We start from the raw sequence: 26,981 nt of genomic DNA, 5'->3' as shown, positions 1-26,981 counted from the left end.
CAGGCCATATGTCGACACATGAAATATGTCGACATGGTCAACACACGTAATATGTTGACATGAAAAAGGTCAACACAAGTATTTTAGATCGACCTAAGGTATGTTGGCAATTTTCATGTGTCGACCAATAGCGGTTGACTAGACTGTCGACTTTACTAGTGTTGACCCGCCTCTTACACCTTTGTCTGCCATCACTTTTGCCCAAAAGCAAACTTTTTTGAGCAAGATATTGCGGCCATGTGGCGCGGCGAGTGTCGTTCTATTTCATCTGCCCGCAATTGAATTACCTCCTATGTCTATTCCTTGAATGACGCCGACCTCATTTTGTGGCACCTTAATAATAAAAAGGAACAGTAACATCATACATACATTCATTCATAAGCAATTTATTCAGGAACAAAACTTCCTAGATATTCAGTGTGATGACAAAGATACCAGCTACGCATACATTCCCATAGCGACTGAGGTCTGAGTGATGGACGCGGCGGTTTATCCGGATAACCTGCTTATTATCTCCTGACAAACATGACTTATAAATCCTGCATATGTTCATGTCTGTACTGGTGGAATATCTATCACCAGATGTCTCAGATATAATCCCATACCTCTCACATGACAACATCTAGTAATAAAAGCCTCAGGTGTACTCTGCACCGCTCGCCAAGTTCCAAACAATGTGTGACTGGCGCATGATAGCAATGACCATATCCACAATGTAGGCAGTCTAACATGTATGAGTTCCCCACATCACTGATCACAGGGGGGTGAGCACCACCTCTGCTGGATACATCTCCTCAGTGACAGGTGCGCCTGCTCCCCTACACAGCTACATCCCCTCAGCGACAGGTGCACCTGCTCCCCTACACAGCAACATCCCCTCAGTGACAGGAGCGCCTGCTCCCCTACACAGCTACATTCCCTCAGTGACAGGTGCGCCTGCTCCCCTACACAGCTACATTCCCTCAGTGACAGGTGCGCCTGCTCCCCTACACAGCTACATCCCCTCAGTGACAGGAGCGCCTGCTCCCCTACACAGCTACATTCCCTCAGTGACAGGTGCGCCTGCTCCCCTACACAGCAACATCCCCTCAGCGACAGGTGCGCCTGCTCCCCTACACAGCAACATCTCCTCAGTGACAGGTGCGCCTGCTCCCCTACACAGCTACATCCCCTCAGTAACAGGTGCGCCTGCTCCCCTACACAGCTATATCCCCTCAGTGCCAGGAGCGCCTGCTTCCCTACACAGCTACATCCCCTCAGTGACAGGAGCGCCTGCTCCCCTACACAGCAACATCCCCTCAGCGATAGGTGCGCCTGCTCCCCTACACAGCAACATCCCCTCAGCGACAGGTGCGCCTGCTCCCCTACACAGCAACATCCCCTCAGTGACAGGTGCGCCTGCTCCCCTACACAGCTACATCCCCTCAATGACAGGAGCGCCTGCTCCCCTACACAGCTACATCCCCTCAGTGACAGGTGCGCCTGCTCCCCTACACAGCAACATCCCCTCAGCGACAGGTGCGCCTGCTCCCCTACACAGCTACATTCCCTCAGCGACAGGTGCGCCTGCTCCCTTACACAGCAACATCCCCTCAGTGACAGGTGCGCCTGCTCCCCTACACAGCAACATCCCCTCAGCGACAGGTGCGCCTGCTCCCCTACACAGCTACATTCCCTCAGCGACAGGTGCGCCTGCTCCCTTACACAGCAACATCCCCTCAGCGACAGGTGCGCCTGCTCCCTTACACAGCTACATCCCCTCAATGACAGGAGCGCCTGCTCCCCTACACAGCAACATCCCCTCAGCGACAGGTGCGCCTGCTCCCCTACACAGCTACATTCCCTCAGCGACAAGTGCGCCTGCTCCCTTACACAGCAACATCCCCTCAGAGACAGGTGCGCCTGCTCCCCTACACAGCTACATCCCCTCAATGACAGGAGCGCCTGATCTCCTACACAGCAACATCCCCTCAGCGACAGGTGCGCCTGCTCCCCTACACAGCAACATCCCCTCAGCGACAGGTGCGCCTGCTCCCCTACACAGCTACATCCCCTCAGCGACAGGTGCACCTGCTCCCCTACACAGCTACATCCCCTCAGTGACAGGTGCGCCTGCTCCCTTACACAGCTACATCCCCTTAGTGACAGGTGCGCCTGCTCCCCTACACAGCTACATACCCTCAGTGACAGGTGCGCCTGCTTCCCTACACAGCTACATCCCCTCAGAGACAGGTGCGCCTGCTCCCCTACACAGCAACATCCCCTCAGCGATAGGTGCGCCTGCTCCCCTACACAGCAACATCCCCTCAGCGACAGGTGCGCCTGCTCCCCTACACAGCTACATTCCCTCAGCGACAGGTGCGCCTGCTCCCTTACACAGCAACATCCCCTCAGCGACAGGTGCGCCTGCTCCCCTACACAGCTACATCCCCTCAATGACAGGAGCGCCTGCTCCCCTACACAGCAACATCCCCTCAGCGACAGGTGCGCCTGCTCCCCTACACAGCTACATTCCCTCAGCGACAAGTGCGCCTGCTCTCCTACACAGCTACATTCCCTCAGCGACAGGTGCGCCTGCTCCCCTACACAGCTACATCCCCTCAGCGACAGGTGCGCCTGCTCCCTTACACAGCTACATCCCCTCAATGACAGGAGCGCCTGCTCCCCTACACAGCAACATCCCCTCAGCGACAGGTGCGCCTGCTCCCCTACACAGCTACATCCCCTCAGCGACAGGTGCCCCTGCTCCCCTACACAGCAACATCCCCTCAGTGACAGGTGCACCTGCTCCCCTACACAGCTACATCCCCTCAGTGACAGGTGCGCCTGCTCCCCTACACAGCTACATCCCCTCAGCGACAGGTGCCCCTGCTCCCCTACACAGCAACATCCCCTCAGTGACAGGTGCACCTGCTCCCCTACACAGCTACATCCCCTCAGTAACAGGTGCGCCTGCTCCCTTACACAGCTACATCCCCTTAGTGACAGGTGCGCCTGCTCCCCTACACAGCTACATACCCTCAGTGACAGGTGCGCCTGCTTCCCTACACAGCTACATCCCCTCAGTGACAGGTGCGCCTGCTCCCCTACACAGCAACATCCCCTCAGCGACAGGTGCGCCTGCTCCCCTACACAGCAACATCCCCTCAGTGACAGGTGCGCCTGCTCCCCTACACAGCTACATCCCCTCAATGACAGGAGCGCCTGCTCCCCTACACAGCTACATCCCCTCAGTGACAGGTGCGCCTGCTCCCCTACACAGCAACATCCCCTCAGCGACAGGTGCGCCTGCTCCCCTACACAGCTACATTCCCTCAGCGACAGGTGCGCCTGCTCCCTTACACAGCAACATCCCCTCAGTGACAGGTGCGCCTGCTCCCCTACACAGCAACATCCCCTCAGCGACAGGTGCGCCTGCTCCCCTACACAGCTACATTCCCTCAGCGACAGGTGCGCCTGCTCCCTTACACAGCAACATCCCCTCAGCGACAGGTGCGCCTGCTCCCTTACACAGCTACATCCCCTCAATGACAGGAGCGCCTGCTCCCCTACACAGCAACATCCCCTCAGCGACAGGTGCGCCTGCTCCCCTACACAGCTACATTCCCTCAGCGACAAGTGCGCCTGCTCCCTTACACAGCAACATCCCCTCAGAGACAGGTGCGCCTGCTCCCCTACACAGCTACATCCCCTCAATGACAGGAGCGCCTGATCTCCTACACAGCAACATCCCCTCAGCGACAGGTGCGCCTGCTCCCCTACACAGCAACATCCCCTCAGCGACAGGTGCGCCTGCTCCCCTACACAGCTACATCCCCTCAGCGACAGGTGCACCTGCTCCCCTACACAGCTACATCCCCTCAGTGACAGGTGCGCCTGCTCCCTTACACAGCTACATCCCCTTAGTGACAGGTGCGCCTGCTCCCCTACACAGCTACATACCCTCAGTGACAGGTGCGCCTGCTTCCCTACACAGCTACATCCCCTCAGAGACAGGTGCGCCTGCTCCCCTACACAGCAACATCCCCTCAGCGATAGGTGCGCCTGCTCCCCTACACAGCAACATCCCCTCAGCGACAGGTGCGCCTGCTCCCCTACACAGCTACATTCCCTCAGCGACAGGTGCGCCTGCTCCCTTACACAGCAACATCCCCTCAGCGACAGGTGCGCCTGCTCCCCTACACAGCTACATCCCCTCAATGACAGGAGCGCCTGCTCCCCTACACAGCAACATCCCCTCAGCGACAGGTGCGCCTGCTCCCCTACACAGCTACATTCCCTCAGCGACAAGTGCGCCTGCTCTCCTACACAGCTACATTCCCTCAGCGACAGGTGCGCCTGCTCCCCTACACAGCTACATCCCCTCAGCGACAGGTGCGCCTGCTCCCTTACACAGCTACATCCCCTCAATGACAGGAGCGCCTGCTCCCCTACACAGCAACATCCCCTCAGCGACAGGTGCGCCTGCTCCCCTACACAGCTACATCCCCTCAGCGACAGGTGCCCCTGCTCCCCTACACAGCAACATCCCCTCAGTGACAGGTGCACCTGCTCCCCTACACAGCTACATCCCCTCAGTGACAGGTGCGCCTGCTCCCCTACACAGCTACATCCCCTCAGCGACAGGTGCCCCTGCTCCCCTACACAGCAACATCCCCTCAGTGACAGGTGCACCTGCTCCCCTACACAGCTACATCCCCTCAGTAACAGGTGCGCCTGCTCCCTTACACAGCTACATCCCCTTAGTGACAGGTGCGCCTGCTCCCCTACACAGCTACATACCCTCAGTGACAGGTGCGCCTGCTTCCCTACACAGCTACATCCCCTCAGTGACAGGTGCACCTGCTCCCCTACACAGCTACATCCCCTCAGTGACAGGTGCGCCTGCTCCCCTACACAGCTACATCCCCTCAATGACAGGTGCGCCTGCTCCCCTACACAGCTACATCCCCTCAGTGACAGGTGCGCCTGCTTCCCTACACAGCTACATCCCCTCAGTGACAGGTGCGCCTGCTCCCCTACACAGCTACATCCCCTCAGTGACAGGTGCGCCTGCTTCCCTACACAGCAACATCCCCTCAGTGACAGGTGCGCCTGCTCCCCTACACAGCAACATCCCCTCAGTAACAGGTGCGCCTGCTCCCCTACACAGCTACATCCCCTCAGTGACAGGTGCGCCTACTCCCTACACAGCTACATCCCCTCAGTAACAGGTGCGCCTGCTCCCCTACACAGCAACATCCCCTCAGCGACAGGTGCGCCTGCTCCCTACACAGCTACATCCCCTCAGTAACAGGTGCGCCTGCTCCCCTACACAGCTACATTCCCTCAGCGACAGGTGCGCCTGCTCCCTTACACAGCAACATCCCCTCAGTGACAGGTGCGCCTGCTCCCCTACACAGCTACATCCCCTCAGTGACAGGTGCGCCTGCTCCCCTACACAGCTACATCTCCTCAGAGACAGGTGCGCCTGCTCCCTACACAGCTACATCCCCTCAGTAACAGGTGCGCCTGCTCCCCTACACAGCAGCATCCCCTCAGCGACAGGTGCGCCTGCTCCCCTACACAGGTATGCTATGTACTGTAAGTCAATGTCAATAAAAAAGCAATATAAATATTTAAACGTTCTTAATTTATATGTTAGTAGTGTTCATGCTAGCACCCTGCATCTTTTAAAACCCGTGCAGTTACTCTTCCCTGCCTGGGGTGTCACTCTCTGTGGTGGTACTTATAGCACAGGTGTGGTCTGCATATCAGTGCTGAAATACAGACCACACTGTGCTAGATGCACAACCGAGAGCGACACCCCAGGCAGGGAAGAGGAACTGCAAGGGTTTTAGAAGATGCAGGGAGATAGAATGAACACTACGTTAGTATATATAGTAATACCTTCTATAAAGGAACAGCTTGTTATAACATATGACCATGTGGGAATCACCACCAGTACTTTACCGGAATCACCACCAGTACTTTACCGCTATGCAGTGAATGAAAAGAAACAGCGCAGAGCTTTTGAAGAATCTCAATCTCCTCGTTAGAAGTCTGATCCATATGAAATCCTGCTGACCATTATCCACTTTACAGACAGCGAGTAAAGCCGACAGTGGTGTCTAATCTGTTTACACAGGACACCAGGAACACCAAAGCCCAATTACTAAGTAGTCAGTGTTAAAGTGGTTGTGCCACATTTCATTTGTTAAATCAGTTTAAGTGCCGCCAAGAGACTCTGCTCTCAGAAGGGCCTTTTCATGGACATTGGGTTACAATTGGTACTTACAGTACATGTTCTCCTATAACTGTACAACATCACTAGACAATAATTAAGCCTCTTGTGTGTATGGCAACAGAAATCCATTTAGTGCTGTACATGTGTCGTAGAGGGGAAAACAGCCCATAAATGGCCTGATTCAGAATTGCAGAGAAGACAGCCGTATTCCGGTCACACAAATGCATGAATTCACCTGAATTCAGAGTTGGCCAAACTGGTCCAACCCATTTACCCTAAATTCGTTACCGCCAATCAGTGCAGATTTCTGCCAGCCCTATACCTGGTGCAAGGGATCCATCTGAAATCAGACATATCTCTGAGCATGCTCAAACATCCCGCAATGACCTAAACCAGGCATGGCCAAACTGTGGCCCTCCAGCTGTTGTGAAACTACAAGTCCCATCTTGCCTTGCCACAGTTTTGCTATTAGGGAATGCTAAAACTATGGCAAGGCATGCTGGGATGTGTAGTTTCACAACAGCTGGAGGGCCACAGTTTGGACATGCCTGGCCTACACACTCACAGAACACTTATCCTTGGTGGGAATATCCAATTGTCGCTCAGTTACACCTCTCTGCCACAAGTGGGAAGGTGCTTCAATGAGCATTGTTGGTATGTATCTCAGGGGTTATCTGCCCTCTTTCCTGCCTGAGGTGTCGGCCTCTACTGTAGTGCTTCTAGCACAGTATGGTCTGTATTCAATGCTGAGGTGTAGACCAGAGTGTGCTACAAGCACGAGAGAAAAGAGCAGCACCCCGGCCAGGAAAGAGGAACTACATTGGTTTTGAAAGGTGCAGGGGGCTAGAACGAACAAGAATAGCCCTCATATCGGCCTGTGTGTATGGCCATTACACCCACCACTTAACCCGAGAAATGCAGTTCACCTTGACTAGGGAACTTATTCTGGTCCACACGCAAAGCTGCGAAATTAGCAGCTTTGCGTGTGGTTTAAAAGCTGCCCTCCGAAACGGCCACCCCCCCTCGCATGCCGTTGCCATGGGTGCGACCCATCACTGCCGCCCCATCGCTCTCCTGCGCGAACACGCAGGTAGTGTTCATTCTAGCACCCGCCAGGTTTCAAAACCCATGCAGTTCCTGTTCCCTGCCTGGGGTGTCACTGTCTGCTGTGGTGTTTCTAGCACAGGTCTGGTTTGCATATCATTGCTAATATACAGACCACACTGTGCTAGAAGCACTCCGGCAGACAGCGACACCCCAGACAGGGAAGAGGAACTGCATGGGTTTTCAAAGATAGAGGGTGCTAGAATGAACACTACACAGGGGAGTGAGGCAATTAGAATAAGGGCCTAATTCCCAGGTTTTGGTAAGTCCCAGGTTAAGAGCAGGGCATGGTGCAGTCAACTAAAGAGTTCTGGGCACTTAACCCGACCCCACATCCCAGCAATGTTAACTGAATCCCTACCAAGAAATTCACATATATTCCACCATGGCAGGGACCTCCGGAAGCAACTAAATATCTGCCAAACACGGACATATATTTATTTTCATTAACAGGTGTGCATGTACCACTACACAGGTATACAAATGATTAGAACAGAACAAAGGAGCAGTTATGAGGTAGACCACACTATTACAAGACTCTTGTACCATGGAGTAACACTGAGGGGTAGATGTATGAAGCAGTGATAAGGGAGAAGTGATAAGTGGCTGGTATCACCAGATAATCAGCTCCTAACTGTCCCTTTTTAAACCCAGCCTGTAACTTAACTGTCAGGAGTTGATTGGCTGGTGATAAAGTACCACTCACTTTATCACTTATCCTCCCTCACTGCTTCATACATCTCCCTGGGTGTGGTACAGGGATCAGACAGTCAGGATCCCTACTGGCCGGACCCAGACAGCATGGTGAGCGCAACTAAGCCCCTTGCGGGCTTGCTGCGTTTGCCACCTATTCTATTCTCCCTCTATTGGGGTCCTGGACCCCCATGAGGGAAAATAGCAGGCAGCCGTCGGTAAGCTGGCTGTCAGTGTTTTGACAGTCGGGATCACGACGTCAGGTAAATGCCTGTCGGGATCCCGACTGGCACCCATCTCCCCCTCAGGTCGATCACTTTAGACAGTAGATTGGGCCCAAAATAACAATTGAATACCATCATGAATGTTCATTTAAGTGAATTCTGTTATATTGTGACCTGTTTTGCCATGTGGTCAGAGGTACAGAAGTCACATGTGCACCTCCTGTAACTTTATTTTGATGCTTCCTAATGACTGGCAAGAACAATTAATGACTGACACTTAATCAATGACTGGCATGCACACTTAATCAATGACTGGCATGTACACTTAATCAATGACTGGCATGCACACTTAATCAATGACTGGCATGCACACTTAATCAATGACTGGCATGCACACTTAATCAATGACTGGCAGGCACACTTAATCAATGACTTAAATAAGTGTTACAGTATTACACATCATTAACCAGTACCCTCTAATACAGGAGTGTGCACATCTAAGCAGGGAGCTCATTCCCCCTCCCCAAGACACATATATCCACTCTACGATGTGTGGAGACCTGTCCGCATGCCCCAGGCAGGTACACCGCTGTATGACGTCTGTGCCAATCACACACAGGTATATCTACCATGTTTTGTGTGCCTGTTCCTATTAACTGGAGCATCAATGCCACACGTGCCTGCTCCCCCTACTGGTACATCTGTATACCTCTGGCTACATAGCAAAGCACCACTCACTCAACCACAGTACAATAGGTGGCTGATGGCAAAGCATAGTAGCTTGTGGAAGGGTCCATACAGTAGCAGGTGGCACTGCATATACAGCAGCCAGTGACCGGGTATACAGTAGCAGGTGGCACTGCGTATATAGCAGCAAGTGACTGGGTATACGGTATACAGTAGCAGGTGGCACTGTGTATACAACAGCAAATGACCGGGTATATGGTATACAGTAGCAGTTGGCACTGTGTACACAACAAGTGACATGGTATACAGTAGCAGTTGGCACTGTGTACACAACAGCAAGTGACAGGGTATACAGTAGCAGGTGGCACTGTGTATACAGCAGCAAGTGACCGGGTATATAGTATACAGTACCAGGTGGCACTGTGTACACAACAGCAAGTGACCAGGTATACAGTGGTAGGTGGCACTGCGTATACAGCAGCAAGTGACTGGGTATACGGTATACAGTAGCAGGTGGCACTCTGTATACAACAGCAAATGATCGGGTATATGGTATACAGTAGCAGTTGGCACTGTGTACACAACAAGTGACATGGTATACAGTAGCAGGTGACACTGTGTATACAACAGCAAGTTACCATGTATATAGTATACAGTAGCAGTTGGCACTGTGTACACAACAACAAGTGTCATGGTATACAGTAGCAGGTGGCACTGTGTATGCAACAGCAAGTGACCGGGTATATAGTACACAGTACCAGGTGGCACTGTGTACACAACAGCAAGTGACCAGGTATACAGTGGTAGGTGGCACTGCGTATACAGCAGCAAGTGACTGGGTATACGGTATACAGTAGCAGGTGGCACTCTGTATACAACAGCAAATGACCGGGTATATGGTATACAGTAGCAGTTGGCACTGTGTACACAACAAGTGACATGGTATACAGTAGCAGGTGGCACTGTGTATACAACAGCAAGTTACCATGTATATAGTATACAGTAGCAGTTGGCACTGTGTACACAGCAACAAGTGACATGGTATACAGTAGCAGGTGGCACTGTGTATGCAACAGCAAGTGACCGGGTATATAGTACACAGTACCAGGTGGCACTGTGTACACAACAGCAAGTGACCAGGTATACAGTGGTAGGTGGCACTGCGTATACAGCAGCAAGTGCCTGGGTATACTGTATACAGTAGCAGGTGGCACTGTGTATACAGCAGCAAGTGACAGGGTATACAGTAGCAGGTGGCACTGTGTATACAGCAGCAAGTGACCGGGTATACAGTAGCAGGTGGCACTGTGTATACAGTAACTGGACATGCCAGAGAGAGATCTGACAGCTGACAGGGAGATGTATGAGATAAGCTGAGAGAGTGCTAACTGCCATGGAAAATGACAGGAGTTGTTGGTTGGTACTTTATCTCTCTCTACCCTGTAGCACTCTCTCAGCTTATCTCGTATATCTCCACCTTAGTGACCTGTCAGCAGCATTACAGTGCCGGGCACCGGGCAGGACCCTGGCTGGTACCTGCTGTACGGTTAGATAACACACACACACAGTATGGGCAGGAATACATGGCAGGAACCCCGCAGTGAGGACACACACAGGCCCGGACAGCCCGCAGCCGCTACTCCTGCCGCAATAAAGTACATGTAAAGAGATGATAACTCACCCGCATCGTCTCTTTCTCTCCCTTCCTCCCCCTCCCCGCCCTGCGCCATCTTGCCGTGACGTCATCGGCAGTGACAGCGGGACCACGCCCCCGCATCCGGGCACTGGCCAGACCGTGACGTGTTAGGCCCCGCCCCGGCAGCAAGTGTGAGAGTCTGAGAAGTGTTCGTCTGTCGTCTCAGTCACCTCATTCCGAATGTAGCCACTGCCAGTCTCAAGTGTCCCCTCAGGGATGGGAAACTTTGGCCCTGCAGTTGTTGTTGAACTACACATCCCAGCATGCCCTGCAACAGTTTTCTCATTGCCAAATAGCAAAACTGTTGCAGGGCATGCTGGGATATGTAGCAGCAGCTGGATGGCCAAAGGTTCCCCATGCCAGCTCTGCATAGTCCATTGGATCTGAGGGCTGGGTACCGCTTAAGTTTGTATGCAGTGGGTATGGCCATCACTTTTGGCCCCCACCAATGTTCACGTAGAAAAAAATCTAAATTACAGACCGGGTGCAATTTTTAAAATCATACACAAAACATTACCCAAAAATCCCCTAAAAAATAGACCGGTTCTTGCAGGCGAATTTTACATAGACATGGAAGGATCGGTGAGATTTCTGCATGCTTATGTCACCGAAAGTGTCTAAAAGTAAAAATTTAAAAATTGAGCTGGTTTTTGAAATACGGGGGACAAATGAATCAGGGTCTCCCATGTTTCGAAAACCAGCACCGGCTTTTGGACTGGTCCTGGTTACGGGGGACAAAACCAGTAAGGGTACCCAGTATTTTTGTACCCTGCACCAGACTTGAACAGCCAGCAGGGTAATGCCACAGCCGGGGGAGAAATTCTATACAAGCTCTCTCCAACTAAAACATTAACCTGTGGCTGGTCAGCCCTGGCAATGGTCCCTGGGGGACATCCAATCCCATCTTCAATAGAACTTCCATCTAAGTAAATTTATCCCAAAGTACCAACACTCCCTCGCTCCATTAGACTCTCCCCGACCTTGCAAAGCTTCAAACGGGCACTGAAAACTCACCTATTCATCAAAGCATACCCTTCCACTGCATAAACCAGCTGGTTCTCCGACCCCTTGCCTGTTAACATCTTGCTATCTAACCACCACCCACTTGCTTGCACCTCTTGTAATCTGTCTGTCTCCCCTTCCTACTAGATTGTAAGCTCCTCCGAGCAGGGCCCTCTTCCCTCCTGTTGTCAAAGCCCTCTTCTCTTCACACGTCACTCACAGCTCTCCTATACTCCAACACTCAGTGACCATCTTTGTCCGCATACTCATCTTCATCATTGGCATCAAGCCTCTAGTTGTATGTTGATTGAGTCCTCACTACTTATATCCAAGCTGTAATGTGTATTGAACTGTGGCGCTCTTTATTTGTACTGTATTTTTGTTATTTATTCAATGTTATGCCAAGCTTTGTCTCCCTGTATTGTTCCTTTGTACGGCACTGCAAAACACTTGTGGCGCCTTATAAATAAAATTATAATAATAATAATATATACTGTAGTATGTTGGGTAAAAATCCATTTGTATATATTAAAGAGTCGGCGGTGCTTCCCAAGGTGTAAAGAATACTGATTATTCGGTTTATACAATCAGTGTGGGGAGAAAGAAAATCCGAATGCTGAGTAAGCAATGAGGAATCATGAACCACCAAAGGGTGCTGACATGCCGACACTTTAGTTAGTCGGGTCATATGTAAATGAGATAGGGGTGAGCCAATCAGGGTGTTCAAGGAGGAGTAGGCAGGATAGAAAGGATCACATGCTATAGTGATCTTTCTCTTTTCTTGTGAATCCCCGCCCTCCCATCAGTGCCGGCGCCACCACTAGGCAAGGTTAGGCATTTGCCTTGGGCACCGGCCACTGGAGGGCGGTAGTGAGCTGGCCTGGCCAGCAGCAGCAGCAGGAGGAGGAAGCTGCTACGCACCGTCGTCGACGCTACCGCAGAGGAGAGAGCCGGAGGAGGAACAAGAAGGCAGCGGCTGGACAGGACTCCACACAGGCTGAGGGCACAGCTGAGCTTGTTGTAAGTATAACGGTCGGACTACCCCCGTCCCCCCCGCCTGTGTACATGGCTGCCGCAGGCCTGCCGCCGCCAGCGCTGACAGACAGTAGTCAGTCAGTCGCTGACGCTGTCGCCCGGACGGTCATCAGGCCGCGGCGCCAGCAGCCAGCGGGAAACTGCGGCAGCGGGCGGCGGCGGGCGGCGGCAGCTCCTGCCCCCGCTGGCAACTTAGCCGCAGCTCCTGTCCACCCCACCCGGTGCCGTGCCCGTGCTGCGCCGTGACCGACACACAGGCTCAGCAGGCCTGCAAATCTCCGGCGGGTGGAGGAGCCGCCGCCCGCCCCCTCCTACCCACCCAGCTACTCAGTCACAGTCTGATCTGCCACCAACTGCCAGTCATCTGGATGGTGGCGTGGTGGCAGTCAATCATTATTTTAAAAGGTGCGCAGCGCTTCATATATCTATGAGGGGGGGGGGAGGGGGGTCATCTATAGGATGGTGCGTGGCAGTAATTTTTTTTTTAACAAGGTGTCGCTTCCTCCCTCTATAGGGGGGGGGGGGGGGGGTCATCTCCTATTATAGGAGATGACCCCCCCCCCATAGAGGGAGGAAGCGACACCTTGTAAAAAAAAAATTACTGTCACCATCCTATAGGAGGATGGTGGCACTCAGTAATTTTTTTTACAAGGTGATGTGATGTAAAAAAAGGTGGCAAACAACAAATTAATGGCTGCACCTTAACCCCACAAACCTCCACCCTGCACTTGGAGCACATTTCATTGCATGGATGTGGTCCATATTATCACCTAGCTAACTGGTGCTGCACTAATCCCAGCCTCACCAGAAGCCTGGTCTCCCTATCCACTGTACATTACAGAGCTGGCACCAGCAATCCCTCATGCTGCATTTGCCTACCCAGCTGCTGCTGCAGCAAACCTTTAGGATTGTGTTTGATTGGTTACGGGGAGCTGCAGGGCGGTGAGGAGCAGTGGGGGCGGGCGGCGGCAGCTCTCAAATGAGTGGCCATCGGGGGTGCTGGTGAAGAAGCATGCCGGTAGTAAAATAGTGGGGAGGGCTATCACTGTATGCAGCGGGCGGGTAGCGGTGATCAGTGTCCGCAGCACCGCGGCGGGCAGCAGCGGCATTTACAAGTTTAAAAAAAAAGTGTCAAATGACTCTCTGGCTCTTGATTGGCTGAGATAGAGCGCTCTCTATTGGCTGCGGAAGGAGGCCGCTGATTGGCTGAGAGTGCTCTATCTCAGCCAATCAATAGCCAGGCAATCATTTGACACTTTATTTTAAAGTTGTAATTGACGCTGCTGCCCACCCGCTGCGGACACTGATCACCGCTGCCCGCCCGCTGCACACAGTGACAGCACGCTGATGATCCCTGCCGCGGCTGCACTGCTTCACAGGTACTTGGGGTGCCCCCTTAACTCTCAGAGAGCTCTCAGCCAATTACTGACTGTCCATACATTTCCTCAGCCTAGCCATCACCTTCCCCACCGCAGCCTAATGTTAACTTCATCTTGCCACATATTTTTTGCTTCTACTGTGAGCCATAATGTGATTTTTGGCCCCTACTGTGTGATGTAATGTGATTTTTGGCCCCTACTGTGTGATGTAATGTGATTTTTGGCCCCTACTGTGTGATGTAATGTGATTTTTGTCTCCTACTGTGAGCCATAATGTGATTTTTGGCCCCTACTGTGTGATGTAATGTGATGTTTGGCCCCTACTGTGCGGCTTAATGTGATGTTTGGTTCATACTGTGTGGCTTAATGTGATGTTTGGTTCATACTGTGTGGCTTAATGTGATGTTTGGCCCCTACTGTGCGGCTTAATGTGATGTTTGGCCCCTACTGTGCGGCTTAATGTGATTTTTGGGCCCTACTGTGAGCCATAATGTGATGTTTGGTTCATACTGTGTGATGTAATGTGATTTTTGGACCCTACTGTGTGATTTAATGTGATTTTTGGCCCCTACTGTGTGATGTAATGTGATGTTTGGCCCCTACTGTGCGGCTTAATGTGATGTTTGGTTCATACTGTGTGGCTTAATGTGATGTTTGGTTCATACTGTGTGGCTTAATGTGATATTTAGCCCCTACTTTGCGTCGTAATGTGATTTTTGTCTCCTGTGGGACTTAATGTGATTTTTAGCTCCTACTCTCCGGACACAGACAGCCTGTTCGGTAACATGTGCAGCACCAGCACTGCGCATTCAGGGGCTGGCTATATAATGCAGTGGCACGCAGTCACTCAGCCAGTGCTGCTTTCGGGTGGCACGGATGAGTGATGCCGCTGCTTTCCTCCTCACATGCTGCTCAACTCCATGCTGAAGTTGAGCTGCGACAAGTCTATTTACCTGCAGTGTGACATGTAGTGTAAGGGGCATTACAATATGCAACGTATAGTGTGGCGTAATGTCTAAGAGGCATTATGGGGGTGGGGGCGCCTGTAACTAATTTGGCTAATTCGTGTATGTATAATAATGTATTAAGAAGCATAGAGTAACCTTGAAAAAGGCTGAAACTGCCAAAACGCATTGGTTCAAACACCAAATAACACACACACTTTAACCCGGCTTCCTTCTAACAGCACAAGAAGCAAGACCCCGCTGGAGAAAAAAGAGTCTTGGTCAGACGTTACAGCTGGAAGCAGAGTGACCGGCAAAATCAGCGTAGACCCGCTCTACAGTACCAGGCAAGTGAGAGACGCTGCAAAGAGTGGTCAGCACAGGAAGGCGAGCTCCAGACCGGACGTCAGACCGCAGTGAGGGACTACAAAACGTGAGTGTTAACCAGACAGCCTACAAACACTATATATTTTTTTATATATATAGGGGGGGGGGGGGGGGGCGGTATCCTGTAGGTTTGCCTAGGGCGCCTAGATGCCTTGCACCGGCCCTGCCTCCCATCCCTATTTCTTCTTCTTGGCGGCGGTAAAGAACGGTCATCTTGTGTAGTTGTGTGAGTTTGTAGATGGTGGGTGCGCTCTCCCTGACATCGATTGTCATGGGCCATGCTTCTGCACGGGGGATGGCCGCACCATCTGCAAGAGTGGTGGTGCTGGAAGAGTGATCACCAGCGGTGTATGGATGGTATGGGGATGTTTACCCCCACTTCCCTTTCTTGATCGTTCTTTGGTGCCGCCACCATTTTGATAGTCTATAATAAGTTGTCAAAATAAATTTGACATTTATGTTTTGAAACGCCAGCACTTATGTCTGTGTGTTTATTTTAGTGTTAAGTATTAGACTTAGTTAAGTTAGAGTAAGTTATGGTTTAAGTTTATAAACTGTGGGGCATAAGGATACCCAATGGTGAGTTCAAAGATTCCAAGTCAAAAGTGTCACATAAATACATATCAAAAACTCATGTTTATGAAATGATAACTTTCAGAATCTACCATTGCGGTCCTGTTTTCAGTGCAAATAATGTTCATAAATTCATAAAGACATTTTCATAAATGTATCATTTTAATATTGCTATATTATCACAGTAAGATATACAGGATAACAGTAACATAATTACATGCAAGAGCTGTCCTTTTGGCAATACCTTCATGCATATGGCGTTATTAGATGCCGGTATTCATGCAGAGACTGGCGACAAGCATCGCAAGTTGCTTGTGATGCTTGCTGCAATCTGCCCCAATACCAGAAAATGACTACAGAGCTTGGTGGGCACGATCCCTTACACCCCTTCTGCACAGTGGCAAAAGATAGATGAGATGGGAGTGGTCACAGAGTGCGGATGTCTGGAAGGAGGAGCCGGGTGCAGCGGCCTGAGGGGAGGAGCCAGGAGGGGAGGCGCAGCTTCATGATAGGAACAAAAAGAAATACAGTTAAATATTCTATAGCAACAAAACAAGTCATGGATTTTCTGATGAGTGCCATGGACCCAGGTATTAATCACTCATTCTGTAAGGGCTGTGGAAGTCCGTACTGAAAATACATTTGAGAAATAAAATGAGAAGACAATAAGGACACAGTTGTACGTATACCGCTTACGTCTTCTTACATAGTCAATAGTTTCCACAGCAGTATACTAAACTATACTTTGATAAAAAAGCAAAAAATACCAATCTACAATTACATTGCAAGAAATGAAGAAACCTTGTGAAGGGTTGGACTCTTGCACACGATGGCAAATTGTCGGGCAAACCTGGAAGTGTGTGCCGCTGCTCCTGCATCCACACCCTTTTCTGCAGTTGGTTCCAAGAGATGAGGATCACGGATCATATGGTAGAGTGTAATCGTAAGAACACATGAATCTGTATGTTCATCAGGACTTTCCATATTGTGTGTTATTGTAAGAATTGTGTCTCAAGAATGACTGTAAACGTGTGCTAGCATTGGGGTGCATACACACTGGGTGATATTTTGAGATCTGGTCGGCCAGATCTGAATTCGATGTTGTGGGTCACGCAGTGGGCGTTCAGTTGGCTGGCGTTTGGACGGTACTGCAAATCTAGACAGCATAGCGAATAGGTCTGAATCAGGAGCAATATCTCTCATTTTGGCCCTTTTGAGAGACGCGCCAAGTGTGTACGCAGCGAATGATGAACATTGCACGCTCCTGCTGGTCATTAATAAGGGTTTCTGTTGTTTGTACATGCAGCTTCATTTTGGCTACGTCGTTAACAAAAAGGTGCCTATTACTAGACTCTTAGGGCCGCAATTATAAAACAATATTTGCGGCTAAATCCCCGAAAACCCATTTTTGGGGCATAGCCGCAAATATTAAGTATCACCTCGATGTACAAAGGGGGGACCGCAGCAGGAAGCTCTGATCCCTGCTGCGATCCCCCCTGCACCGATGCCGGCCGCAACCCCCATAGGTTTCTATGGGTGATGAGAAGCTGCCTGATGTATCAACATCGGGCAGCCCGGCTTTGCATGCCTGGGATCACATCATTCTGACATGGCGATAATCTATTGTAGCCTATGGGGCCGGAGCCAGGGCAGTGCGGTCAGCGCGGTCGGCGGGGATTCAGCGCTAACCACGCAGAGCCCTGTCCCTGCGCCTCAGAAATGGTACATCCCATCGATGGGATAGCATTTTACAATGCAATCCTGGGTGGTAATATTCTGCCCAGATCATATTGTAAATGCGATCAATGATAAATTGGCCCCTTGGTTACATAGTAGTTAAGGCTGAATAAAGTTGCGCGTCCATCGAGTTCGACCTTTGGTTAGAGTGCATGATCTATTTGCTACATTCCTTTTATAAGATGCGTCATCTGATTTAATTATAGATATATTATACTTGTTGTTTGTACCTCGGATGTTTTACTCAATAGACTCTAGCTAGATCATTCGTGGTTCAGCATATAATCCAGTGTGTATACACAATATCGTTTGTCCAGGACACTGGAAAGTTCAAGGGAATTTCTTCAACAATATCATTCAATGAACACGTCGGCTAGTGGGTATAGGCCTTTACATGTGATGTTCATCCATTGTAACCTATGCTATGTACTACATCCTGTCCATTTGATAAGGTTCAGGGCTTCAAACTGTCCTCCTGTAGCAACGATCAGTCTCCATACCTCCCAACTGTCACGATTTTAGAGGGACAGTCCCGATTTTCGGGTCCTGTCCCGCTGTCCCACCCGCGGCAGGCATTGTCCCGCTGTGGGGGGTGGCAGTTGGGAGACCCCCCAAACTAGTAGAATAGACGCTGTGCGCATGCGCACAGCGTCTATTCTCGTATGAAAATGAGGTCGCGGCTAATTAGCATAAGCCGCGCCCTCATTTGCATACGCCCCGTCCCCTTTTCGGGCGCTCGCGCGGCTTCACCGCGCGAGTGTCCCTATTTTTTTAGATCAAAAGTTGGGAGGTATGAGTCTCCAATGTGCTGGGTATATGGATTATCTGCTCCAAGTTGCTGACTCTGAAATATGGAAACAATTGTAAATCAATTAATACCTTATTTATTTATTTATTTAAATGCATGGCAGCAAATTCTGCTCTTGCACATAAATACAATGTACAGTTGCTATTGTGACTGGGCATTGTTGCTCATGTGAGTGGGCACTGACTTAATTGGGTCTTCACTTGCTTTTGTGATATTTTTGATTGACCCAACACTCTATTTTACCTGTCTGACATCAACTGATCTCTTTTAACTCATCCCTCGCTGCTTTTCTACCTCTACCACCTAAGGCTTTTATCACTAAGCAGGACATTGAGGCTATTATCACTAAGCATGACATTGCGGCTATCGCCACTAAGCATGACATTGAGGCTATCGCCACTAAGCATGACATTGAGGCTATCACCACTACGCATGACATTGAGGCTATCACCACTAAGCAGGACATTGAGGCTATCACCACTAAGCAGGACATTGAGGCTATCATCACTAAGCTTGACATTGTGGCTATCACCACTAAGCATGACATTGAGGCTATCACCACTAAGCAGGACATTGAGGCTATCATCACTAAGCATGACATTGAGGCTATCACCACTAAGCAGGACATTGAGGCTATCATCACTAAGCATGACATTGAGGCTATCATCACTAAGCATGACATTGAGGCTATCACCACTAAGCAGGACATTGAGGGTATCTTCACTAAGCATGACATTGAGGCTATCATCACTAAGCATGACATTGAGGCTCTCACCACTAAGCATGACATTGAGGCTATCACCACTAAGTATGACATTGAGGCTATCACCACTAAGATTGACATTGAGGCTATCACCACTAAGCATGACATTGAGGCTATCACCACTAAGCACGACATTGAGGCTATCACCACTAACCATGACATTGAGGCTATCACCACTAACCATGACATTGAGGCTATTGCCACTAACCATGACATTGAGGCTATCGCCACTAAGCATGACATTGAGGGTATCGCCACTAAGCATGACATTGAGGGTATCTTCACTAAGCATGACATTGAGGCTATCACCACTAAGCATGACATTGAGGATATCACCACTAAGCATGACATTGAGGCTATCACCACTAAGCTTGAAATTGAGGCTATCACCACTAAGCATGACACTGAGGCTATCATCACTAAGCATGACATTGAGGCTATCACCACTAAGCATGACATTGAGGCTATCACCACTAAGCTTGACATTGAGGCTATCACCACTAAGCATGACATTGAGGCTATCTTCACTAATCATGACATTGAGGCTATCCTCACTAAGTATGACATTGAGGCTATCACCACTAAGCATGACATTGAGGCTATCACCACTATGCTTGACACTGAGGCTATCACCACTAAGCTTGACACTGAGGCTATCACCACTAAGCAGGACATTGAGGCTATCATCACTAAGCAGGACATTGAGGCTATCACCACTAAGCTTGACATTGAGGCTGTCACCACTAAGCTTGACATTGTGGCTATCACCACTATGCTTGACATTGAGGCTATCACCACCAAGCATGACACTGAGGCTATCACCACTATGCTTGACATTGAGGCTATCATCACTAAGCATGACATTGAGGCTATCACCACTAAGCAGGACACTGAGGCTATCATCACTAAGCAGGACATTGAGGCTATCATCACTAAGCAGGACACTGAGGCTATCATCACTAAGCAGGACATTGAGGCTATCATCACTAAGCAGGACACTGAAGCTATCACCACTAAGCAGGACATTGAGGCTATCATCACTAAGCAGGACACTGAGGCTATCATCACTAAGCAGGACATTGAGGCTATCACCACTAAGCTTGACATTGAGGCTATCACCACTAAGCTTGACATTGTGGCTATCACCACTAAGCTTGACATTGAGGCTATCACCACTAAGCTTGACATTGAGGCTATCACCACTAAGCATGACATTGAGGCTATCACCACTAAGCATGACATTAAGGCTATCATCACTAAGCATGACATTGAGGCTATCACCACTAAGCAGGACACTGAGGCTATCATCACTAAGCAGGACATTGAGGCTATCATCACTAAGCAGGACATTGAGGCTATCATCACTAAGCAGGACACTGAGGCTATCATCACTAAGCAGGACATTGAGGCTATCATCACTAAGCAGGACACTGAAGCTATCACCACTAAGCAGGACATTGAGGCTATCATCACTAAGCAGGACACTGAGGCTATCATCACTAAGCAGGACATTGAGGCTATCACCACTAAGCTTGACATTGAGGCTATCACCACTAAGCTTGACATTGTGGCTATCACCACTAAGCTTGACATTGAGGCTATCACCACTAAGCTTGACATTGAGGCTATCACCACTAAGCATGACATTGAGGCTATCACCACTAAGCATGACATTGAGGCTATCACCACTAAGCATGACATTGAGGCTATCTTCACTAATCATGACATTAAGGCTATCATCACCAAGCATGACATTGAGGCTATCACCACTAAGCATGATATTGAGGCTATCACCACTATGCTTGACATTGAGGCTATCACCACTAAGCTTGACATTGAGGTTATCACCACTAACCATGACATTGAGGCTATCACCACTAAGCATGACATTGAGGCTATCACCACTAAGCATGACAATGAGGCTATCACCACTAAGCTTGACACTGAGGCTATCACCACTAACCATGACATTGAGGCTATCACCACTAAGCACGACATTGAGGCTATCAACATCATTTCGTTATCCTCCCTGTTCGTCACACTTCTGTTTTCTCCTATTTTCTATCTCCTGCACTTAACAAGCCACTTATTGCCTACATTTTTACTACCTACACTTGACCCTAACACTGACCCATCTCTCGCGTCCATTTTGCCTCCCAACTCATTGAGTATATTGTCTTCATCTGCATTGCCACCTTACTTTCCTCCCACTTTCTGCTTGTCCTATTTCAGTTTGGCTTCCATCCTCTCTACTGCATAGAAACTGTCCTCATTAAAGTTAGCAATGCCCCCCTTGCTGCCAAATTCTAGGGCCTCTACTCTCTAGCTATTGTCCCTGACCTCTCTGCTGCTTTTGATACTGTGATTCACCGTCTTCTGCTGAAAATCCATAACCTCCTTGGTCGGTGTGATACTGCCCTCATCTGGCTTTCCTCCTTCATCTCTGACTATTTCTGCATATCTCCCAACTTCTGCATTAGTAAAAGAGGGACACTCTTGTGCGCGCCCCAAAGGGAGAATGGTCTATGTAAATGAGGGTGTGGCCTATGCAAATTAGTCCACCATCGGGCCACACCGCTGTTTTTTTGTCCCCTGCTTCTCTGAATAGCGTCTATTCCCTGCAGGCTGGGGTACTCCCAACTGCTGGCATGTGCCTTGCAATGTATATATTACTGGCTTATAAATTTACATCGGTGCCCAGTGGTACCAGTAATATATAGATTGTCATTGTAGCCCCACCCCCTCTATGTGGAACCGCCATTTCCCCTCGCTTGCTCCTTGCTCGCTCTTCTGGGTGGCCGGGTGCATCACATGAATTTTGTGAGCCTCATGGCCGTTAGGTTGCAGTAGGTAACTACAGTATGCATAATGCCTTGTGAATGTACACATTGGGGCCAATTCAAACCCCTGTGCTCACACGCTGCCCGCCACTTGATTGACAGTGGGTGGCTGATTGGGGGCATGCCGCCTGTGTTTTCCGGGAGTGTCCTGGAAAACACAGGCAATCCCCGGCCATCCCGAGGGCCCCACGTCATTTGCAGAGCAGGAGAAAAAATCATTTGATGGAGTTTGATTTTTCCTTTGTGTCTGCGGCTGCGGAGGCATTCGCAGCACAAGGGTCGGAGGCGGCCGTTCAGCGGGGCAGCATCTACCTGCTCGCTGGGCTCCAGACACAAGCGGATCTGAATTGGGGCCACTTTCTATGTTGGGATTCAGATCACGTTGACATTTTTTAATGTCAACAAACTGACTACGTACCCAGAAAAGGGGTGAGTGAAATGTTGCTTATGAACGCCTGTGTTTTCCCTAATGATAGTACCCCCTGTACTGTGTCTTTCACATTGTATAGGCTTACTATGTCCATACTTTACAAATGTCCCACTAAACGCAGTAACGTCCCGGTTTTTGGCGATGTTCCCACGTCCCTCCAGTGGCTGGCGGTGTCCCGCTGCGGGGGGGGGGGGGGGGGGGAGTTGGGAGTCCTCCCCAATCTGACAGAATAGATGCTGTGTGCATGCGCACAGCGTCTATTTAGCGGCACAGAGGCCGAAAATGGTGGCACCACCTAATTTGCATAAGTCGCATCCTAATTTGCATACACCACATTCCTTGCTGTGCGCTCGCGCGGTGTCCCTATTCTTCAATTGAAAAAGTTGGAAGGTATGTATAAAGGTTGCCAACTTGTTAATGAAAACCAAAATTCTTACTTGTATTCGCCGTATCTGTTTGACATACTCGTTTTCTGCTTCCTGCAAAATATGAAGTACAGGATTTGATATAGGGAACATACAAACCAGGGTTGCCGACCCTCCCGGAATTTCCGGGAGTCTCCCGAAAATCGGGTACCCCCTCCCGGCCCCCGGAAGGGTGGGCAACCCTCCCGGATTCAGGGGGGACCCCCGCTGACCCCCGGATTGCGGCATTAAAATGCCGCAATCCTCGGGTCTCAGAGGAGGGGGCGGAGCTCAAACGGCACATTCGCGTCATTTTAGCCCCGCCCCCTCCACGGAGATCCGTGAATTAGCTGCTTTACCAGCATGGGGGCGGGGCTTAGTGATGTCACTAGCAAGCCCCGCCCCCTGAGTGGCTGCTGAATCTCTCCTCTCCGGGCTTCTCCCGGAGAGGAGAATCTTAAAGTCGGCAACCCTGATACAAACATGTATGTAATAATGGACCGCATGCACTACAGATGTGTCCTCATACATCTAGCCTCTATAGATGTACACATAGCGCCTCATTCCTGGTGCTAGTCAGTCGACAGGCCCCCAGGCAACTCTGATAGCACCAGGCATCTTTTATATTATTTTGCATCTTACTTGCAATATGATGCATTTATCGAGGCATTTATTTCAGGACCTCGGAATATACCTGCACACTGAAAAGCTTTTCTTAGCAATCCCCAAATAAAGTTTTTCAATAGACAGTTATGGGGGCGCAGTTCCCAACAGTCAAGGGTGATCATAGTATACATAAAGAGAAAAAAGGGACGTTATCGGGAGCGCACAAACAGAATTCAAAATTAAATTTTTAATTCTTAATATTTTAAGAATCCCTTATAATGTATTATTTTGGGTGATAACAGTGAAATTTAGAGTTAAAATCACATACATAAACATACACACATACACACACACACACACACACACACACACACACACACACACACACACACACACACACACACACACACACACACATATATATATGTGTGTGTGTGTGTGTGTGTGTGTGTTTTATTGTGACATAAAGAGAGAAAAATAATACAAATGTCAATCTTAAAAAAATGCCCTTATTTATAGAATGGTGTCAGTGTGGGGTTATAATTTTGGTCACCATATTATGGCTAAATAGCCTTCTACTAGATGTTACCAATTTACGTTCATAGAGCTTTGTTGCCCTCTGCTGGTATTCAGTAGATATAGGTTGATTATTACATGTATTAGAGGAACCACAGTATTTAATATTTTTCCAGTTTATGGCATAGTTGCCTACCCTCATGCATTCTGCTGGAGACTCCCTGAAATAGCAGCAATCTCCCTCTCTCCCTCATTAGTCTAGCAATCTCCCTCATGTCACCTAGCCCACATTACACTGTTACATCATAGATACCTCCCCTTCTGCATTCTGCAGGAGACTCCCTGAAATATGAGGGACAGGGGTTTTTGGATTCTGCACACTACAGATGGATTGTGCCCTTGATTATTTGGGCCTTATACCGCTATATCAATTTATACTTGGAGCGGGGGTGCTATCCTATTCTTCTTGTGTTCTCTCTTTTTTTGAATATTGACTCCCTGAAATAGCAGCAATCTCCCTCTCTCCCTCATTAGTCTACCAATCTCCCTCATTTCACCTAGCCCACATTACACTTTTACATTTTTGGGAAAAAAAAGGAATGAGAGATAGATACATTTACATTGAATCATCAGCACCATTTCCCAGCACTTTAGCAAGTATAGTAGCTCTTACTAACTGCTTTGGGGCTCATCTACATTTGGATATAAGTAATTTTAAAAGATTCCTCTCAGATGTAGCAGTATACACCCATGCTTCTAGGTGCCACATTCACAATCTCTTCATATATGGAACTAGACACGCCCTATGGGTGGAGCATGACACGCCCCCTCAATGGGGCATTGTGCAAAATTCTACTACCAACTATAATCTCCCTGAAACTAGTTTTCAAAAGTAGGCAAGTATGGTCCCTGTCCCAGTGGAGCTTACAATCTATATTCCTTACCACATGTGCATGCACATGTTGGGAGCCTCCTGTAGAGTGCAGGAGGGGAGGTAACTATGATGTAACAGTGTAATGTGGGCTAGGTGACATGAGGGAGATTGCTAGACTAATGAGGGAGAGAGGGAGATTGCTGCTATGTCAGGGAGTCTCCTGCAGAATGCAGGAGGGGAGGTAACTATGATGTAACAGTGTAATGTGGGCTAGGTGACATGAGGGAGATTGCTAGACTAATGAGGGAGAGAGAGATTGCTGTTATGTCAGGGAGTCTCCTGCACAGGGGCGTAACTAAACTAAGGCAGCCACCGCTACCGCTTGGGGGAGCGAGTGGCAGCGCTGTCTGTGTGGGCGCCGGCATCCAGCACTTTATACTGCCGCTGCCCACCCCGCATCCCCGGCATAGGCGCCGATTCCGGTCCAGTCCCACCGACCGTCGAGTCAACTGGTGGCTGGCTCAGCCCACCCATATCAATGCTCGTCTGGCCGGCTCACGATGTGACGTGCTGGCGTCACACCATGCTCTCCCCCGCCCAGGGCGGGGGAGAGCGCGGTGTGATGCCAGCACGTCACATCCCGAGCCGGCAGAGTACAGGAGGAGGCAGGAGAAGATGCAGCCGGGACCCACAGCCACTTGCTGAAGGAGAAGGGGGCACAGGAGCAGGGGCGTAGGGAGGGCGCCGGAAGGTCTGCCCTGCTTCCCACTGCAGCCTCCACGGGACAATGGCCGCTGCCTCTACGGTACACTGATTGTCTAAATGATTGCTGTCCTTATCTCTGCTGTCTTTATCTCTCTCTGCTGTCCTTATCTCTCTCTGCTGTCCTTATCTCTCTCTCTGCTGTCCTTATCTCTCTCTCTGCTGTCCTTATCTCTCTCTGCTGTCCTTATCTCTCTCTCTCTGCTGTCCTTATCTCTCTCTCTCTCTGCTGTCCTTATCTCTCTCTCTCTCTCTGCTGTCCTTTTCTCTCTCTCTCTGCTGTCCTTATCTCTCTCTCTGCTGTCCTTATCTCTCTCTCTCTCTCTGCTGTCCTTATCTCTCTCTCTCTCTGCTGTCCTTATCTCTCTCTCTCTCTCTCTCTCTCTGCTGCCCTTATCTCTCTCTCTCTGCTGTCCTTATCTCTCTCTCTGCTGTCCTTATCTCTCTCTCTCTGCTGTCCTTATCTCTCTCTCTCTCTGCTGTCCTTATCTCTCTTTCTCTCTCTCTGCTGTCCTTATCTCTCTCTCTCTCTCTCTCTCTCTCTCTCTCTCTCTCTGCTGTCCTTATCTCTCTCTCTCTGCTGTCCTTATCTCTCTCTCTGCTGTCCTTATCTCTCTCTCTCTGCTGTCCTTATCTCTCTCTCTCTGCTGTCCTTATCTCTCTCTCTCTCTCTCTGCTGTCCTTATCTCTCTCTCTCTCTCTGCTGTCCTTATCTCTCTCTCTCTCTCTGCTGTCCTTATCTCTCTCTCTCTCTCTCTCTCTGCTGTCCTTATCTCTCTCTCTCTCTCTCTCTGCTGTCCTTATCTCTCTCTCTCTGCTGTCCTTATCTCTCTCCCCGCTGTCCTCTCTCTGCTGTCCTCTCTCTCTCTCTCTGCTCTTTCTGCTGTCCCGCTCTCCCATGTCTTTTCTCTTTCTGTTGTCCTTTTGTCTCTTTCCACTCTTAGGCTGGTTTCACACTGTCCGGCTCCTGCCGGACGGGAAATTACCGCACGGCTTAAAAGCCGTGCCGCCCCTACAGTGTGTGATGGACAGCTCTGTGTCCATTCACACTGGACGGTCACGGCGCGGCCACCGGGTAGCAGCCGGATCTTACCACTGCAGTGTCCGGCTGCGTGGCCGTCCCGTTCTGCCCATTCAGTGTGGTGTGGAAGGCAATGGGCGCCTTCACACACCATGGAAATTACCGGATACTTACGCCCGCCCCCATGTGACGAGTAGGGCGGGCGTACACCCCATCAGACTGGAAATGCCAGTCAAACTGTTTGGACCCACCCCCATGTGACGAGGGGGC

General features: G+C 49.9%; 1 protein-coding gene across 1 annotated transcript in view; it reads right to left on the bottom strand.

The window, feature by feature from the left end:
* Positions 1-10,677, bottom strand: part of LIPE (lipase E, hormone sensitive type) — a 58,256-nt gene extending 47,579 nt beyond the window's left edge. Inside the window, exon 1 of the mRNA XM_083162189.1 lies at positions 10,616-10,677. The gene's annotated coding sequence lies outside the window, so the exon portion shown is untranslated. The remainder of the gene's footprint in view (positions 1-10,615) is intronic.
* Positions 10,678-26,981: the final 16,304 nt, after the last annotated feature.

The sequence above is a fragment of the Crinia signifera genome, chromosome 19, assembly GCF_055691185.1.
Source record: "Crinia signifera chromosome 19, ASM5569118v1, whole genome shotgun sequence".
Lineage (NCBI taxonomy): Eukaryota > Metazoa > Chordata > Amphibia > Anura > Myobatrachidae > Crinia > Crinia signifera.
This window is presented reverse-complemented; position numbering and strand designations above follow the sequence as displayed.